Raw genomic sequence first — 16418 nt, 5'->3', positions numbered from 1 at the left:
TTTCTATAAAATAAAACCACCACCGTTCTCTAAAAAGATATAAGTGAAGCACTAGAGCAAAATTATCTAGCTCAAAATATATAAGTGAAGCACATAGAGTATTCTAATAAATTTCGATTAATGTGTGTCTCTCCCAAGAGGTGTGTACAGCAAGGATGATTGTGGTAAACTAAAAATAAAATACTCAAATCATACAATACACTCCAAGCAAAACACATTTCATGTGGTGAATAAAAATATAGTGTCAAGTAAAGTTACCGATAGATGAAGACGAAAGAGGGGATGCCTTCCGGGGCATCCCCAAGCTTAGGCTTTTGGTTGTCCTTGAATTTTACCTTGGGGTGCCTTGGGCATCCCCAAGCTTAGGCTCTTGCCACTCCTTGTTCCAAAATCCATCAAATCTTTACCCAAAAACTTGAAAACTTCACAACACAAAACTCAACAAAAAATCTCATGAGCTCCGTTAGTATAAGATAACAAACCACCACTTTAAGATACTATAATGAACTCATTCTTTATTTATATTGGTGTTAAACCTACTATATTCCAACTTCTCTATGGTTCATACCCCCCGATACTAGCCATAGATTCATCAAAATAAGCAAACAACACACGAAAACAGAATCTGTCAAAAACAGAACAGTATGTAACAATCTCGAGGTTTCGAATACTTATGTAACTCCAAAAATTCTGAAAAATTAGGAAAACCTAAATAATTTGTATATTGATCTACTGCAGTTGGAATTGGTATTTTATCGCTCTCTGGTAAAAAATAAAAAATATTCTCGTGAGCACATACTTTCCGTTTTTTCCAGCAAGATCAAACAACAATTACCCAAGAAAATCCTAAAGGCTTTACTTGGCACAAACACTAATTAAAATATAAAAACACAATCATAACAGAAGCTAGATAAATTATTTATTACTAAACAGGAACAAAAAGCAAAGAACAAAAATAAAATTGGATTGCCTCCCAACAAGCGCTACCGTTTAACGCCGCTAGCTAGGTATAAAAGTAAGAATAGATCTAGGTATTGTCATCTTTGGTATGCAATCCATTGAAGGAAATATGCCCTAGAGGCAATAATAAAGTTGTTATTTATATTTCCTTATATCATGATAAATGTTTATTATTCATGCTAGAATTGTATTAACCGGGAACTTAGTACATGTGTGAATACATAGACAAACAGAGTGTCACTAGTTTGCCTCTACTTGACTAGCTCGTTGAATCAATGATGGTTATGTTTCCAAACCATAGACATGAGTTGTCATTTGATTAATGGGACCACGTCATTACAAAATGATGTGATTGACTTGACCACTCCGTTAGCTTAGCACGATGATCGTTTAGTTTTTTGTTATTGCTTTCTCCATAACTTATACATGTTCCTATGACTATGAGATCATGCAACTCCCAAATACCGGAGGAACACTTTGTGTGCTACCAAACGTCACAACGTAACTGGATGATTATAAAGGTGCTCTACAGGTGTCTCCTATGGTGTTTGTTGAGTTGGCATAGATCGAGATTAGGATTTGTCGCTCCGATTGTCAGAGAGGTATCTCTGGGCCCTCTCGGTAACGTACATCACTATAAGCCTTGCTAGCAATGTAGCTAATGAGTTAGTTAGGGGATGTAGCATTATGGAATGAGTAAAGAGACTTACCGGTAATGAGATTGAACTAGGTATTGAGATATCGACGATCAAATCTCGGGCAAGTAACATACCGATGACAAAGGGAACAACGTATATCGTTATGCGGTTTGACCGATAAAGATCTACGTAGAATATGTAGGAACCAATATGAGCATCCAGGTTCCGCTATTGGTTATTGACTGGAGAAGTGTCTCGGTCATGTCTACATAGTTCTAGGACCAGTAGGGTCCGCATGCTTAACGTTCGGTGACGATCATATTACAAGTTTATGTGTTTTGATGTACCAAAGGTAGTTCGGAGTCCCGAATATGATCACGAACATGACGAGGAGTCTCGAAATGGTCGAGACATAAAGATCGATATATTGGACGACTATATTTGGACATCAGAATGATTCCGGGTGAGATCGGGCATTTACCGATGTACCGGGAGGTTACCGGAACCCCCGTGGAGGTATATGGGCCTTATTGGGCCATAATGGGAGAGATGAGAAGGGAGCAAAGGATCCCCCCCCCCAAGCCCAATCCGAATTGGGAGGGGGGCCGGCCCCCCTTTCCTTCCTCCCTCCTCCCCCTTCCTTCTCTCCTAATCCAACTAGGGAAGGTGGGGGGTCCTACTCCCGGTGGGAGTAGGACTCCCCTTGGGGCACGCCTAGGAGGCTGCCCCCCTCCCCCCTCCACTCCTTTATATACGGGGAGGGGGGCACCCCATAGACACACATGTTAATCATTGATCTCTTAGCCGTGTGCGGTGCCCCCCTCCACCATAATCCACCTCGGTCATATCGTAGCGGTGCTTAGGCGAAGCCTTGTTCTGGTAGCATCATCATCGCCGTCATCACGCCATCGTGCCGATGAAGCTCTCTGAGGGAGTCCTGGATTAGGGGGTGTTCGGATGGCCGGACTATACCTTCAGCCGGACTCCTGGACTATGAAGATGCAAGATTGAAGACTCTGTCCCGTGTCCGGAAGGGACTTTCTTTGGCGTGGAAGGCAAGCTTGGCGATACGGATATGAAGATCTCCTACCATTGTAACCGACTTTGTGTAACCCTAACCCTACCCAGTGTCTATATAAACCGGAGGGTTTTAGTCCGTAGGACAACATACACATCAACAATCATACCATAGGCTAGCTTCTAGGGTTTAGCCTCCTCGGTCTCGTGGTAGATCTACTCTTGTACTACCCATATCATCAATATTAATCAAGCAGGACGTAGGGTTTTACCTCCATCGAGAGGGCCCGAACCTGGGTAAAACATCGTGTCCCTTGCCTCCTGTTACCATCCAGCCTAGACGCACAGATCGGGACCCCCTACCTGAGATCCGCCGGTTTTGACACCGACATTGGTGCTTTCACTGAGAGTTCCTCTGTGTCGTCGCCGTCAGGCTCGATGGCTCCTATGATCATCAATAGCGATGCAGTCCAGGGTGAGACCTTCCTCCCCGGACAGATCTTCGTCTTCGGCGGCTTCGCACTGCGGGCCAATTCACTTGGCCATCTGGAGCAGATCGAAAGCTACGCCACTGGCCATCAGGTCAGATTTGGAAGTTTAAACTACATGGCTGACATCCGCGGGGACTTGATCCTCGACGGATTCGAGTCACTGCCGAGTGCGCCGCACTGTCCCGACGAGCATGATCTAGCTCTGTCGCCGAATAGTGCCCTGGAGGCCGCACCCGCATCAGCTTCGACCCTTAATTCGGAGCCAACTGCGCCGATCGAGGATGGGCGGTTGGACGCCACCTCGGGGCTGTGACCCCAACGGCGATTGAGCCAAGCACCAGCCCCGTACTCTGCGAGACTCGTGACTCCAAGGAGATGGACTCCTCTCCGGACTCTGAACCCTCCGCGCCCCTGACGATCGAATCCGGTTGGGCGCCGATCATGGAGTTCACTGCCGCGGACATCTTTCAGCACTCGCCTTTCGGCGATATCCTGAAGTCACTGAAGTCTCTCTCTTCATCAGGAGAGCCCTGGCCGGACTACGGTCAGCAAGGTTGGGTACGGACGATGAAGAAATTCAAATCCCACCCACCACCCACTTTGTAGCCACTGTCGACGACTTAACCGACATGCTCGACTTCGACTCCGAAGACATCGACGGTATGGACGCCGATGAAGGAGATGATGAAGATCCAGCGCCTACTAGGCCCTGGAAAGCCAGCTCGTCGTATGACATATACATGGTGGACACCCCAAAAGAGGGAGATGGCGATGGAACAACGGAGGATGAACCCTCCAAGAAACAGCCTAAGCGCCCGGCGTCAGCGGCGCCGCTCAAAATCCCGCCAAAACAAATATGGTGATTCCAGCACGGGAGATAATAATACTCCGGAAAGCGCCAAAGAAAACCCCCTCCAGCAAGATTTTGCACAGGGAGGGAACCCTCAGGAGGAAACGGCAGCCGAAGACAAGGCAAGCCTCGACGATGATGAATTCATCATGCCAGAGGATCCCGTCGAGCAAAAGCGTTTCCAACGCAGGCTTATGGCCACGGCAAGAAGCCTCAAGAAAAAACAGCAACAACTCAGAGCTGATCAAGATTTGCTAGTCGACAGATGGACTGAAGTCCTTGCGGCTGAAGAGCATAAACTCGAACGCCCCTCCAAGAGCTACCCAAAGCGCAGGTTGCTACCCCAATTAGAGGAGGAAGCACTTGATGCGGCAGACCGGCCACCTCATGGTCGCGACAGAGAGGCCTCTCGGCCCTCCACTCAAGCCGCACCCCATACCAAGGCACGGGAACATGCGTCGGACTTACGAGACATGTTGGAGGACAAGGCAAGGCAAACAAGATCGATCTATGGATCGCGTGGGCGCCCCACAGCTCGAGACGGCAACCGTCATGCCGAGCACAAATTCGGCAGGGCCGAACACAGTAGACAAGGCTCACTAGAGCTACGTCGTGATATAGCCCAGTACAGAGGCACCGCACACCCACTCTGCTTTACAAATGAAATAATGGATCATCAAATCCCCGAGGGTTTCAAACCCGTAAACATCGAATCATATGATGTCACAACAGATCCTGCGGTATGGATCGAGGATTATCTCCTTGATATCCACATGGCCCGCGGCGATGATTTCCACACCATCAAATACCTCCCACTCAAGCTTAAAGGACCAGCTCGGCATTGGCTTAACAGCTTGCCAACAGGATCAATCAGTTGTTGGGAGGACCTGGAAGCCGCACTCCTCGACAATTTCCAGGGCACTTACATGCGACCCCCAGACGCCGATGACCTAAGTCACGTAATTCAGCAGCCAGAGGAATCGGCCAGGCAATTCTGGACACGGTTCCTAACAAAGAAAAATCAAATAGTCGACTGTCCGGACGCTGAGGCCCTAGCAGCCTTCAAACACAATATCCGTGACGAGTGGCTGGCCCGGCACCTTGGACAGGAAAAGCCGAAATCTATGGCAGCACTCACGACACTCATGACCCGCTTTTGCGCGAGAGAAGACAGCTGGCTTGCTTGTAGCAACAATATGACCAAGAACCCTGGTAATTCGGACACCAGGGACAGTAGTGGCAGGTCACGTCGCAACAAGAAGAAGCGGCGCATTAATGGAGATAATGCTGAGGATACGGCAGTTAATGTCGGATTCAGAGGCTCTAAATCCGGTCAGCGGAAAAAGCCATTCAAAAGGAATCCTAGGGGCCCGTCCAGTTTGGACCGAATACTCGACCGCTCGTGCCAGATACATGGCACCCCCGAAAAGCCAACCAATCACACCAACAGGGATTGTTGGGTGTTCAAGCAGGCAGGCAAGTTAAACGCCGAAAATGAAGACAAGGGGCTGCATAGAGATGACGACGAGGAGCCCCGGCCGCCAAACAACAGTGGACAGAAGGGTTTTCCCCCACAAGTGCGGACGTTGAACATGATATACGCAACCCATGTCCCTAAAAGGGAGCGGAAGCGTGCGTTAAGGGACGTATACGCGGTCGAGCCAGTCGCCCCAAAGTTCAACCCATGGTCCTCTTGCCCGATCACCTTTGATCGAAGGGACCATCCCACTAGCATCCATCATGGCGGATTCGCCGCATTGGTTCTAGACCTAATTATTGACGGATTTCATCTCACTAGAGTCCTTATGGACGGCGGCAGCAGCCTGAACCTACTTTACTAGGATACAGCGCAGAAAATGGGCATAGATCCCTCGAGGATTAAGCCCACCAAAATGACCTTTAAAGGCCTAATACCAGGTGTAGAGGCCAACTGTACAGGCTCAGTCACACTTGAAGTGGTCTTCGGATCTTCGGATAATTTCCGAAGCGAGGAGTTAATCTTCGACATAGTCCCGTTTCGCAGTGGCTATCACGCACTGCTCGGGCGAACCACATTCGCTAAGTTCAATGCGGTACCGCATTACGCATACCTTAAGCTCAAGATGCCATGCCCTCGAGGAGTAATTATGGTCAATGGAAACACCAACGCTCCCTCCGAACGGAGGAGCACACGGCGGCCCTTGCAGCGAAAGTTCAAAGCAGCCTCTCCAGGAAGTTCTCTAGTCCGGCCACTAAACGACCGGACACCGTCAAGCGCGCCCGGAGTAACCTACAACAAGACCGCCTGGCACGATCCGAGCAGGCATAGCAATGCGGCCCCAACCCCAACCCTCGCAAAAAGAAGACGTCAGTACTTCACGTACATAACTACGCTCTAGAGATACCATGGGCACAGGGGGAGGGGCACCATCACGGCACGCCCAAAACACGGCTTAAACCATACCAGGGGCTGCCGATTTTTTATTTTTCTCTTACTTTCAGGACTTCATCCTTCGGAAGGCCTGTTCGGCAGTTCAATTGCCGCACAAACGATGCAAGAACCAGGGAAGCAGACAAGCCACGCCGCACTACGGAACTCCTAGGTGGTCTCTATCACGAGCAGTATACCCGTTCCACATACTATTCCGCAGCTTGCCCCTGGAACGGACATGTTAACTGGTCCAACCTTCTGTCGGGGTTCTGGGAACGGGGGTCCCCAGACTTGCCTGCTGCGGCCTACGGTGTGGCTCAAAGGGGGGCCCAGCATGGCCCATCTTCATCAACACAGACCCAAGACCCTCGCGAGGGGCCAAGCCTCGCGGGGCGGATGACACGGAGCTTACTCAGGCACGGCCTCATCAGGCTGGCTCGCGAGGAGGCGGAGAGATCAAGGCAGGGTACCTCACGAGGTGCCCGTGACGCAAGCCATGACGACCAAGGGTGCCAGGCGGGCGCCAGCCCGCGCAGTGTCCTCCTTTCCTCTTTGGTGCAAAGGGAGCAAGCGTAGGCGAGAGCATCAAGCAAAGGCACCCGTTTCGGTGCAACGAGACCAAGACTAGTCCAACGGCAGGGAGGAAGTCATTGTGGAGCCCAAGCCAGCGTCACCACCAGAGCCTTTGGCAGGCGAGGACCAACTTTAGTCAGGATAAGTGTACCAGATGTTCCCCTTCAAAATGGCCAATTATTGGCGCCCTTCCCGCTCAATATTTGGGAAGAGGCCCAGGGCCTTTGCCTATAAATAGGACTAGCCACCCACAGGGTAGGGAAATGAAAAAAGGGAAATCGGAGAGAGGATCGAGAAGAGAGAGAGTGAGAAGGGTGACTGAACTCCTCCTAGCAGTTCATCCCCCCAGCCAAGAACAGACCCTCGCGAGGCTGTTCTTCCTTGTATTGCTCATCATCATCAGCCCAAGAGGCAATCCACCACACCACACACTGGAGTAGGGTATTACACCACAACGGTGGCCCGAACCAGTATAAACCCTGTGTCTCTTGTGCTGTTCTTTCCATAGCTTAGATCTTAGCGAGGCAGAGGGGTGCAGGTAGGTAGAAGGCGAAATCTCCGCGCGCACCCCAGTGTTCGAACCTCAAGGGTCTGCCGGAACCCAAAATCCGACATTTGGCGCGCCAGGTAGGGGTGCGCCGGAATTCATCTTCCACCACCCCGTTCTCCTCCGACCATCGTGTCCATGTCTGACGCTCGTCGGGCCCGCGCCGAGCGCCGGGCCGCTCTCGCTTCCCGCGTCGCCCAGACGGCTCCTGTCGGCGGGCGTCCTCGCCGTTCCCCGTCACCTGCCGTCAATGCCGCCACCGGCCCGGCGGGGGACGAGCAGCAAGCATCGTCTCAGCATCCGTCTGTGCGGCAAGACGGCCGCACCGCTACTCCCTCGCTCACCCCAGCTGGTTCTTCGTCCGGCGCGCTCCGCGCACCCATGGAGGCTCGAGCTGCGCTCATCGCGACAAACGAGCTCCTGCGCTACCGTCTCGTCGACGACGTCTACGAAGAATGGCTCGACCGCGTCGCCGAGCTCGTCCGCGCCGCAGGGGGCTCTCCTGCGCCGTCCGTTCCGCTGCACCGCACCCCGCCCCGCGCGGGCGACGAAGCTCCGGCGGCGCCCCAGCCGCCTCCTCCTCAAGAAGGCGCCATGGCTCCAAGGCGCGTGGCCCCTGGGCGGAACCCGCTCCGTCAGGTGCCAGCGCGGCAAGAGCAGAGCTGCCAAGAAGTCCCTCGCCCGCAAGAAGCTGCCCGGGCGCTCCCTGCTCCAGCACGTCGCGACCATGCTCCTGCTCCCGCACGTCAAGACCCCGCGCTGCTCCCAGCTGCAGCGCGTGGGGACATGCAAGACCAAGCTCTCCGTCACCCAAGGCCTCCCGTGGCCACAGCAGGCTGCCGTGCCTTCACCACCGAGCTACGCAGCGTCGCGTGGCCCGGCAAGTTCAAGCCAGACCTGCCTCCTCGTTACGACGGCACGGCCGACCCTGCGGAGTTCCTCCAGCTCTATGAGCTGGGCATCGAAGCTGCCAACGGAGACGAGAAGGTCATGGCGAACTGGTTTCCCATGGCGCTCAAGGACGGGGCCCGCACCTGGCTCCTGAACCTGGCTCCAGGCACGATCTCCTCCTGGGACGAGATGCGCACCCGCTTCATCGCCAACTTCCAAGGTACTCGCGACCGGCCACCCGCCGTGAGCGACATGCGCCGCATCAAGCAACAACCCGGAGAGACCCTGCAGAAGTACATCCAGCGCTTCAACAACGCACGCCTCAAGATTCCCAAGGTGACCGAGGAGGCCATCATCTCAGCCTTCTCCGACGGCGTGCGCGATGTCAAGATGAAGGAGGAGCTGGCGATGCATGAAGACCTGTGCACTTCCTTGGAGTTGTTCAACTTGGCAACCAAGTGCGCCAGGGCTGAGGAAGGGCGTCTCTCCCTCCTCGAGCTGCCTGCCGCAGACCCAGAAGAGAAGAAGCCCAAGGCCAAGGATGTGAAGCGCAAGGGGGCTGCCGTGCTCGCGGCAGAACCAGACACCAAGCGGGGCAGAGATCAGCCCGAACCTTCCAAGGGCAGTCGGTACTGTGTGTACCACGACCTCCACACCCACAACACCAACGAATGTCAAGAGCTCCGAGCCGTGCGAGAAGGAAGGATCGGCCGTCGCCCCGACCGCGGTGACCGGGGCTACGGTCGAGGAGGAGGAAGGAACGCAGGACGCTGGGAAGACCGCGGCCCGCGCCAAGGGTGGCGCGATCAACCTCGCGAGGATCGCTGGCAAGACCCGCCTCGCGAGGGAGACTGGAGGGATCAGCCTCGCGAGGATCGCCCGCAAGGCAACGCAGGCCTCCCTCCGCTGCCGCCGCAGCCAAGGAGAAACGAGGACCGCCATCAGGACGAGGGGGCTGGGGGCTTCCAGGAGCCGCGCGCGATCGCCTGCATCCTGGGCGGGGCTCAAGCCCCAGCCTCTCAACGCATCTTCAAGCAGTTCGCCCGCGAAGTGAATGCAGTCCTCCCCAAGCTCGAAGCCACGCGCCCTCTCAGGTGGTCGGCGTGCGCCATCACGTTCAGCTCAGCAGATCAGCTCAAGTGTGCGGCTACAGCCGGAGTCCTCCCGATGCTTTGTTCCCCAATCATCAGCAACGTGGTGGTCACCAGGACCCTCATCGATGGCGGGGCAGGGCTCAACGTCCTGTCCGTGGAAACATTCAACAATCTCCAAGTGCCCTACAGCCAGCTTCAGCCAACCAAGCCTTTCTCCGGAGTCACCGACGGCTCCACGGTCCCGATTGGGCAGGTCCGCCTCCCTGTCACCTTCGGGGCACGCGACAACTACCGCACCGAGCTCATCGACTTCGACGTCGCTCACATTCGCCTGCCGTACAACGCCATCCTTGGGTACCCAGCGCTGGCCAAGTTCATGGCCGTAACTCACCACGGCTACAACGTCCTCAAGATGCCAGGAAGTGGCGGAGTCATCACGGTGCCCTGTGAAGAGAAGGACGCGGTGTGTTCCCTGGAACGAGCCTTTCAGGCCGCATCACTGGAAGACCCGGATCGCGGAAGCAGGAGGCTTCCCGAGACCGCCCCCAAGAAGAAGAAGACATCGTCCGGCCCGGCCCCTCAGGAGGCAGGCCCCTCAGGGCCCGCGCCTGCCCAGGGGGAACCTCCTTCCATCGCATAGGAAAGCGCGCCCGGCGCCCTCCTCAGGCAGGGCTCGGGGGCTCTCCCCTGGAGGGCCACCGACCTGGCTAAGGTCACGAGGGAGGCGCTTGGGCACCACATGGAGGCGTGTTTCGAAGCACGTTTCCCTCAAGAAGGAGTAAGGCAAGGAGAGCCAGACCCTCAGGAGTTCGTCAGCAAGGCCATTCAGGAGCTACAGGAGTCAAGAGTCATGAAAGGCGGCCGCCGCCTACCAGCTGTGGCTCCCCATCCAGGCGAGGATGGTGGGCTGCGCGTCTGCATCGACATACCAGGGCTCAATCGAGTCGCCTCTCTGGAGCGCCTCTGGCCCTCGCGAGTGGGGCGCTGCGAAGGTCCACCCCACAGCTACGTTCGCATGCCTTACGGCTTGCCGAACGCGGCTGCCACGTACCAGCGCCTCATGAGGGGCATCATGGAGGCTCAAGAGGCCAGGCGTTCCGCAGCCCTGGCGGAGATGGAGATGGTCCGCGAGGAGCCACCAGCGCCTCCGGAGCCTCCCGAGGCCCCTGGGCCTGGGGGCTCGTGAGGATCGGCTTCCGCAGCCCACCGAGTCTGCTACACCAACACTCCTTCGTCCTCAACATCATCAGGTGACATCTTTCAAGTTTCATTTCCAGCTGGGAGCGCCCCCCAGGGCTGCATTATTCCCAGGCCGCGTGGGTCCGTCCCTGCGGCATGTATCCCTTTTATTTCATGTTGTTAGCTTACCTTGTTGGGGGCGCCCCTCGGGCTGCATCATCCCCAAGTCGCTCGGGCCAGACCCAGCGGCATGTATCCCTTTTGCGTTTATTTCCGGCTATGCGTTCGACCCACCATGCTTGATTATTTGATGCCTGTCCACGGCACCTCTTCTTCTCCATGCCGACCACTTGCACGTTAAAGGGGGGGTACCTGAGCATCGCGACTCAGGGCTCTTACTGGCTCTCCAGCCCTCACCCTCTGGCCTTGTCCACGGCATCGCGACCTGGCATACCAGCGACGGCTGAGACCAGCTCGAGGGCCGGGACCCGAGGACGTAGAGTGCCGGCATCTAACCAAATTTGCAGGGACACATCACAAGATAAGGCCCAGTGCCAGGCGCAACCCGCCTAGAGGTAGGGCCCCGTGAGTCCCGCGCTGGCTCACGGGTGCCCAGATACACCTCGCCAGGCCCTACCGTGCCAGCCACGTGTCAGGGCGGGGCTGTACACGCCCCGGGGGCTCCTCCCGGAGGGGAGCCCCCTCCCACGTACCAGTGGAAGCACCATGCTCCGTGCTGGCTGACGACACTGCCGAGGAGCGGCTATGCCCGTACACATACAGAAGCGCTATGCTCCGCGCTGGTGATAAACAACTGAGGGTGGCCCCCGGGCCGCATCAACCTCAGGGAGCCCAGAGCTCAGTGTCTAGCCTCATCGTAACGCCTCCCCTCGGGAGTGCCGCGCGAGGGGGCTGGGCACGGGGGCTGCGCCTGGGTCACGCCCAGACGCACGCCGCCCAGCCAGGCCCCCCCGGGCCTGGTTCGTCGCGCGTCTCTCCCCGAGCGGAGCCAAGGTACGAAGGTCGTTTGAGCGTCAAGGGGGACTCCTGAGCATCGCGACTCAGGAGCCTAACTGGTCACGTAGCCCCTCACTCCTTAGTTCCGAAAGGCTAACGGCGGTTGAGGTATGCGCGCGGCCGGGCTCTGCAGACGTAGAACGGTAGATCCACCCACATCACACCTCCCTACTTGCTGTTCGTGCGCCAAGGGGGACTCCTGAGCATCGCGACTCAGGAGCCTAACTTGTCACGTAGCCCCTCACTCCTTGGTCCCGTCCTGGTTTCCGGTCGGGGCTAACGCTGGCTGAGGTATGCGCGGTGACGGGCTCTGCCGGCGTAGAACATAAGCAAGTAGGAAGGAAAAGCGTAAATTTCAAGGAATTCAAAAGCAAATATTACAGTCCACACTGTTATCTCAATGCCAAACGCAAGTTTAAACGCCTCCCCGAGGCATGATACATGTGCAGGAATTAAAGGCAGGACAAGAGCCACAACGGAGTCACTTGTCGGCGGTGGAGCAGCGCGGAGTGGGTTCGCCTATGGAGCAGCGGGGTCGGCAGCGCCTTGCTTCGGCTTGGTGCTGAAGGCCCGGAACTTCCCCAGCAGAGCCTCCGCGCGACCCTTCACGGCCTCGGCAGCGGCAGCGGCACGCTCGCCGCTTACTGGTTCCAGCAGGCTGTCAAGGTCGACGCCGGGATCGTGAAGGTAGATGTGGGTGAGGACCCGCGTCAGCGCTACAGAAGACAGGACACGCACCTCGGCCTCGGCCGTGGGGCCAAGGCCAAGGGCGACATCTTCAAGAGCGTGAACCAGGAAGGGAAGCAGCTTGGAGGCGCCGTCCTCGGCGCCAGCCAGCGGGCTCTCCAGGCCGCTGTCATAAAGCATCCTCAGCGAGGAGCGAGCCTTCGCCTCCATCTCCGCGAAGGCCACGCGGTCCTCGGCAAGAACCTAGGCCTTGCCGTCTAGCTCGACCTTCCTCGCCCCCAACTCCAGCTCCAGCGTGCCTAGGCGGTCACGGCGCCTCCTGAGCTTGCCCTTCCTCTCCTTGACGGCCGCCTCGCGAGCCTTCACGCCTTCTTCCTGCTCTTGGCGAAGGCGGGCCTCTTTCGCGAGCTGGTCCCGCAGGCCTTGCAGCTCGTCCTCCAGCGCCTTGCAGCAACCATGGACGTCGACCACCTCCCCCAGGGTTGCGTCACGAGCGGCCTTCGCCTCAAGGACGGCCTGCCTCTCCTCATCGCAAGCCGTCGAGGCCTGGACCAGCGCCTCCCGAATCGAAGCGTCGGAGCGAACCCATCCTGAAGCTAGCTCTAAGCACCCGGCCACCAAGCGAGGGTCGGTGCCAAGAAGATCCTACCGCAGCCAGTCCAGCTCAACAGCAGCACGATCCAGAACGATAGGAGGATTCAGAGAGATAGCAGTCGGTGGAGTAGGAGGAGAAGGTGGAAGCACGACCACAGCATCCTGAGGCGGAGCCTGCTGCGCCCCAACGGCTGTAGTGGCGGCAGCAGGCAAGGGCACCTCGGGAGTCACTTGGGCCATGGGGGCTGAGCTCGCCCCAGCCGGCTCAGCCAGGCCTCACGATGACGATCGGGCAGGAGAAGCCCGTGCGTCACGGTCACCTTCCTTCGCAGGCAGAGACGCTGCCATGGATGGAACCTCCGGAGCTCCCTTCGGCTTCTTTGCTGCGGGCGCCAGCCTGTCCAAGAGATGTGGACGTCAAGCCTCAGCAGCAGAACAAGAAATAAAGACAAGAATCAAGTGCTTACGGGTCGTCGCCAGTGAGCTCAGGCAGCCTCCGACCAGATTTGAAGCCTGAAAGCCGGCTGGAAGGGTCAACCTTGGGAAGCTCGGGAGCGGAAGGCGCGTCTGCAGTCCGCCTCGGGGCCGGGGCAGAACCGCGGGAGATCAGCCCGGTCCTGTCCTTCTTCGGGATCGGGGGCAAGCTCCCGCCGCCCTGCTCGTCATCATCCTCGTTGTCATCACTCGGGAAGAGGCGGAGAGCGCGGGACCTGCACCGGGGGAGGGGAGCCCTCGACTCTCCGTCAGTCGCCTCGGAGTCGGCCCTTTTTCCTGCTCCCCTCCTTCCTCCTCTTCGTTGGAGTCGTCGGAGGACACGTCCACCGATTCCCTGGGAGTTTCCATGGGCACGGGCCCGTCCCCGTTGAAGACGGGCATGGACTCCACTACCTGCTCCCAGTCGTCGCGGAGGAACAAGGGCGTAGGAGCGCCCTCCAACCTCGCCACATCGCCCCCGACCAGAGATTGGAGGACCGCAGCCAGATCTTTGTCGGACAAGGCCGCGGGGCTCAGATGGGGCCTCCACATCAGAAGTGAGTACTGCCGACGCGGAGCTAGCTAGTGCTCCAGAAATTCCCTCAGCAGCGACGCGTCGGTCAGCTTCGCCGCCGCCATGTTGGCCGGCCTCAGATCCGCGTCCATCTTCTCCAACACCAGCTTCGCGCGGGGTCCGCGAGCTCCGCTCGACCCCAATCGCTGGAGCTCGTGGGTTGCTCCGTGGGCAAGATCAGCCGAGGGTGGATGCGCCCAGCATCTGCCAAGACCCACTTGCTCCTGATGCCCTCAATCCTTTTCCCGGGGTTCGAAATGGCAATGGCGCCACCGTACGCGATGAAGCTCGTGCACGCGGAAGCAGGACCGCGAGAGGTCCGGAGGTAGAAGTAGTGGCGCAGCAAGGCCACTGAGGGCTGCACCCCTACGTGAGCCTCGCAGTAATAGGCGAAGATTGCCAGGAGAAGGACGGAGTTGGGGTGGAGATGCAGAGCCTGTAGCTTATAATGGCGGAGGACAGAGAAGAAGAACTCGGAGAAGGGAGGCACCAGGCCAGCAGCAATGGCGCTTACAAAGAACGGATAGAAGGTGCTCCCTTGACCCTCAGGGGTGGCAGAGCCGGCCTTGAACACCTTCGCCCCGTCGATGCCCTGCGCCGCCGCCATCCGGCGCAACCAGGCGAGGCTCGCCTCCGACACGTTTGGCGAGTCCAGGGCAGACGAGTACCAAGCTCCGGCCGGGGACTAATGAGGCGCCATGGCTTCCTAGGTCACGCGGTCGGAGTAGATCTGGAAATTTTGGAGGAAGGAAGGAGAGGCGCAAGAAAGGGGATCTGAACAGCAACCGGAGAAAGCAAAAAGCAAAGCCTAGGCAGATGTCGCTCCTTTATCAACTCGCGCGGTTGCTGAGGCGCTCACGTCCAATCAACCGCCACGCGGCGCCTAAGGCCGCAAGCTGTTAGGGCCCGCGGTGCTTCGCCCTTGCCCTTTCGCCTCCCTGCACGGCCAAGTCCGGGCGCGCCTTGGGCCCGGGGGCTACTGTCGGCATTCTAGGAACGGGGGGTCCCCAGACTTGCCTGCTTGCGGCCTACGGCGTGGCTCAAAGGGGGGCCCAGCATGGCCCATCTTCATCAACACAGACCCAAGACCCTCGCGAGGGGCCAAGCCTCGCGGGGCGGATGACACGGAGCTTACTCAGGCACGGCCTCATCAGGCTGGCTTGCGAGGAGGCGGAGAGATCAAGGCGGGGTACCTCACGAGGTGCCCGTGACGCAAGCCATGATGACCAAGGGTGCCAGGCGGGCGCCAGCCCGCGCAGTGTCCTCCTTTCCTCTTTGGTGCAAAGGGAGCAAGCGCAGGCGAGAGCATCAAGCAAAGGCACCCGTTTCGGTGGAACGAGACCAAGACCAGTCCAACGGGAGGGAGGAAGTCATTGTGGAGCCCAAGCCAGCGTCACCACCAGAGCCTTTGGCAGGCGAGGACCAACTTTAGTCAGGATAAGTGGACCAGATGTTCCCCTTCAAAATGGCCAATTGTTGGCGCTCTTCCCGCTCAATATTTGGGAAGAGGCCCAGGTCCTTTGCCTATAAATAGGACTAGCCACCCACAGGGTAGGGAAATGAAAAAAGGGAAAATCGGAGAGAGGATCGAGAAGAGAGAGAGAGAGAAGGGTGACTGAACTCCTCCTAGCAGTTCATCCCCCCAGCCAAGAACGGACCCTCGCGAGGCTGTTCTTCCTTGTATTGCTCATCATCATCAGCCCAAGAGGCAATCCACCACACCACACACTAGAGTAGGGTATTACACCACAACGGTGGCCCGAACCAGTATAAACCCTGTGTCTCTTGTGTTGTTCTTTCCATAGCTTAGATCTTAGCGAGGCGGAGGGGTGCAGGTAGGTAGAAGGCGAAATCTCCGCGCGCACCCCAGTGTTCGAACCTCAAGGGTCTGCCGGAACCCGAAATCCGACACCTTCCACTTATCGCATTATTTGTATCGTTCTGCTTTGATCACAACCCTTTTTAATAAACAATGCATAGCTTTCGTCTATTTTTGCATTACCTTTTTTCTTTATGTATGTTTCTTAATGACATGTTGCACCCGTACACGTTGGTACGGCCAAAATATGCCAGGGGCTTTAGTACCCCTCAATATGGTGTGAGAAGTCCGAACACTTTAACAAGTGCGGCACCCCGAACTTATAGCATTATATGCATCGGCTCCGAATCATGTCTTGGGTCCATAGTTGGGTTTGCCCGGTTCCTATGTTTTGGTGCCTTACGTTCCGCTATATCGGCTAAGGTAGCACTAGGAGAACCACTGCGATTGTGCCCTGGTTGAGCTGGGTCGAGCACCTCAGTGGAGAAAGCTAAAACTGACTGTCATGGTGAAGCGAGAGCTGGTCGCTGTTCGAGAGGTTTTTCAAGTCCCTAACGACTTATGCCGCTTAGGGCGAGGAGCCGGCTCTGTCCGGCCAAGGCG

The sequence above is a fragment of the Triticum aestivum genome, chromosome 6A (genome assembly GCF_018294505.1).
Source record: "Triticum aestivum cultivar Chinese Spring chromosome 6A, IWGSC CS RefSeq v2.1, whole genome shotgun sequence".
In the NCBI taxonomy this organism is placed as follows: Eukaryota; Viridiplantae; Streptophyta; class Magnoliopsida; order Poales; family Poaceae; genus Triticum; species Triticum aestivum.
Note: the sequence above shows the minus strand (reverse complement) of the source record.